Source organism: Orycteropus afer, unplaced genomic scaffold, assembly GCF_000298275.1.
Source record: "Orycteropus afer afer isolate SDZICR_OR568_19922 unplaced genomic scaffold, OryAfe1.0 scaffold01116, whole genome shotgun sequence".
In the NCBI taxonomy this organism is placed as follows: domain Eukaryota; kingdom Metazoa; phylum Chordata; class Mammalia; order Tubulidentata; family Orycteropodidae; genus Orycteropus; species Orycteropus afer.
This window is the reverse complement of record NW_006922703.1, coordinates 106,792-110,203: the sequence shown is the minus strand read 5'-3', so window position 1 is coordinate 110,203 and position 3,412 is coordinate 106,792. Positions and strand designations below refer to the sequence as shown.

The window sequence follows — 3,412 nt, the reverse complement described above, 5'->3', positions numbered from 1 at the left end:
CTGCCTCAGAAACCCAAGGAGGGGTCGCTAGGAGTCGGGGCCGACTCGATGGCAAATAACAACAACGTTACCACAATCTGACTTCTAAAAATCAGATCGTCAGATTTCCTTTTAGTGTTTTTCTCATCACCAAACATTAAACTAAGACAAAAATCACAGTATGTTTTATCCAATACATGAGCAATTTTGTACATTGTAATGCACACTGGAATAAATATCCAGGTGTCATTAGGATATGTGTAACAACAAACAGTCTCCTGAATATAACAGATGTCTTTTAAAACAGCTCATATCCAGATCATTTGTTGTGTGAATGCATACCAAAAGTAGTTTAGCATTCTTATTCCTTTAACTTTAAAAAACTCTAGTATCTTTTGGTCTGGTGGAAGTTTTCATTTCAGAAGGCTTAGTGAAGAGATATTCTAAAGATTACTTGAGCCTATGACTGACCAATCTCAAAGATGGATAATTCTTACATCTTGGAACTGTATTCACTGACATATTTTTTTATATTATTCATTTTCTAGAATTTCTTGGACCTGGAATACAAACTTTTTTTTTTTTTAAGCAAACTAGTAATAAAGCTGGATGCAATTGCCCAGACAACATATGCAGCAGCATCAATGGAAATATAAAGAATCAGTTTTCCATTTGGAGCTGTTTTAACTCACATTCTCATTAATTTTAATACTGAATTTGTCATCTTTCTACAAACCCAGTAAAACCTGTGAAAGCCAGAAACTGTGTAAGGCAGAAACTTGTCAGAGAAGGAAAACTCAAATATTTTTCACTAAAATGAGTGACAGAAATGTGGTAAGACTGCACCCAGTCAAAGGTGGAAATCTTTTGTGACCCACCCAGAAAAACAAGGCAGTGCCATCAAGTTCCAGCTCTTACAAGTATTATTCAAGAGGTTTTCAATAGCTATTTTTCCCATTTGGAGAAAAAAATTATTATTAAGTCATAAAACACATCTAAGTCAAAGCTGCTGCTTCAATTAGCAAACTGATCAGTATAGGAGGGAGAACATACTAGAGAACAAGGCTAAAATCTCATACCAAAGAGTTCTTTGTGCCCTAAAAAGTTAAATAGTCATTTATTATCCAATGTTATTTTAGCTAAGGGTTATCATCATCTTCCTGTTGATTTAGATTTGGCTTTATAACTCAGGAGAGATAGAAAAGCTCAATAGGATTAATGCATATGTAGTTGAAGAATATAAAAGTAGCAAAAGAAATTAAAAATGGAAAGCCAGCAAACCGAAAACTAGAAAAATAATCAGGGTGAAATTGGGATGAAGAATGGTCAATAGCTAATATGCACTCCATTGCTGTCAAATTGATTCTGATTTATAGTGACAAAGTAGAACTCCCCCATGGGGTTTCCAAGGCTATAATCTTTATGGAAGCAGACTGCCACATCTTTCTCCAACAAAGCAGCTGGTGGCTTCAAACTGTTGACCTGTTAGGAGTCGAGTGCTTAACCACTACACCACCACAGCTCCTTGGCAATATACAAAGACTTTTATATATGCTCTCTCATTTACTCTTTACAATGAGATGTAAGGTAACCATCAACATCATCATCTCTTTTTCACATAAGAACTGACGTTCAGAGGTGACTTGCCAAATAGCAAGCAGTAGATTACAGAATTTGGGTTCCAACCAAGTTCTAGTTCAAAGCTTGATTAACTACTCTATACTGTCTTAAACTAGCTACCATTTTTCAGGGGGAAAAATAAAACAAGTAGAGTGTAAACTCCCTTTTAGGATTAAATTGAATGCAATTTCTTATGATCTCAGAAATACCCTTTGAAAAAAATAAATACATCTGGTATCTTTTTCTATTTTTTCTCCCTAATGAAGCTGGGAAGAAGACTGCGATTAGGCCAAAGGTGAAGAGGGTAAGCGGCTGAAAACACTTCATGATGGAAAAGGAATCAATATTGTAAAAGTTTGCAAGCTGCCATCAAAGGCACAACAACTGGTATCTCTTCTCCTGGGGCATCAGAGGAAGAAGGACAGTCAGAAACAGGAGGAGGATATGGAATTTGTGGCCAACTGCCTCCATGAACAACTGCCACCTTTGCCATGAGACCAGAAGAACTGTATAGTGCCCGGCTACCATTAGTGAAAATTTTGATCAAAGATTCTATAGAAGAATCCTGATCAAAGGGGAGGAAACATAGAATAGAATTTCAAATCCTCATATTTTCTGGAGCCATAGAGGATGGATGAATTCCTGAAACTATTGCCCTATGATAATCTTTAAACCTTAAATCAAAAATACCCCGTTAAAACCAAGTAACAGTTTAGTTTAATGATTAAAAAGGTTTTCTTTGAATATTATGCTCTTTTAATAACAATCTACATAGGATTAAATTGACAAAAGCAACTTGAAAGATTAGGACAGTGAGTTTATGTTAATGATGCAGGAACAACTTAGAAAAGGAGGGTGAAAATGGTTGCACAACTCAAAGAATGTAGTCAATGTCACTAAATTGTATGTGTAGAAACTGTTGAATTGGTGTATGTTTTGCTGTGTAAATTTTTAACAACTAAATAAAATTTAGAGGAAAGAAAAGAAATCAATAGTAGTAGAGGATTTTATCCCATTCTAAATGTGTTTAAAACAAGAGAAGACAAATTAAGGGTAAAGTTTCAATAGTAAATACAGTTCCATGGTTCGAAAATCAAAAACATAGTAAAAGATATTAAAAGAAAAAAAAAAGTCCCATTCCCTTCCCTGTTTCTATTCATCTCATTTCTCCTTCCCTTGACAAAAGTAATCACTTTTACTAGTTTTATGTATATCCTCCTAGAGCTTCTTTATGGAAAAATACAAATATGAATGTGCTTATTTCTCCTGTTTCTTATACATACTATACAACTGACTAGTACCTTTTCTCAAAAACAATGTAAGAGAAAAAATAACACTAAAGTATCTTAAAATACCTTTAGAGAATGGAATGATTTTAAAATATGACCTAAATCCACTACCACAACAGCATTATTGTATTAAGATAATACTAATATTAAACTTTTTGCTTAATTTTAAATGAAATTAAATTATAGGCTTCAAAATACAAAAAGTTAACCTTTTTTAACCCAAATTATCATTTTAGCTACCCAAGCATTCAGCTTTACCCTTTGGAAGTTACTGAGTATTTTGTAACCTAATGGCTTTTCTCTCCTCTTCTACATTTCCTCAAGTAATCTCAAAAGGGTGTAAATAACTTTTTGCTTTAGTCAGAGCCTTTTCCTTGGACCAAGAAAATTAAGAGTACTGTTGTAAGATTTTCCAAACAGTTTTGAGTTCTTTAAAGTCTGAATATTGATCCTTAATGCTAGAAGATACTACTGAATGTAGAAGAACCAGGATAGTAACAAATATGTTATTGCAGTGAGTCCAG

At 33.9% G+C, this 3,412-nt stretch overlaps 1 protein-coding gene across 1 annotated transcript in view; it reads right to left on the bottom strand.

The window, feature by feature from the left end:
- The window catches only part of CHIC1 (cysteine rich hydrophobic domain 1), a 100,236-nt gene that overhangs the window by 81,842 nt on the left and 14,982 nt on the right, over window positions 1-3,412 (bottom strand). The gene's annotated exons all lie outside the window — the stretch shown is intronic.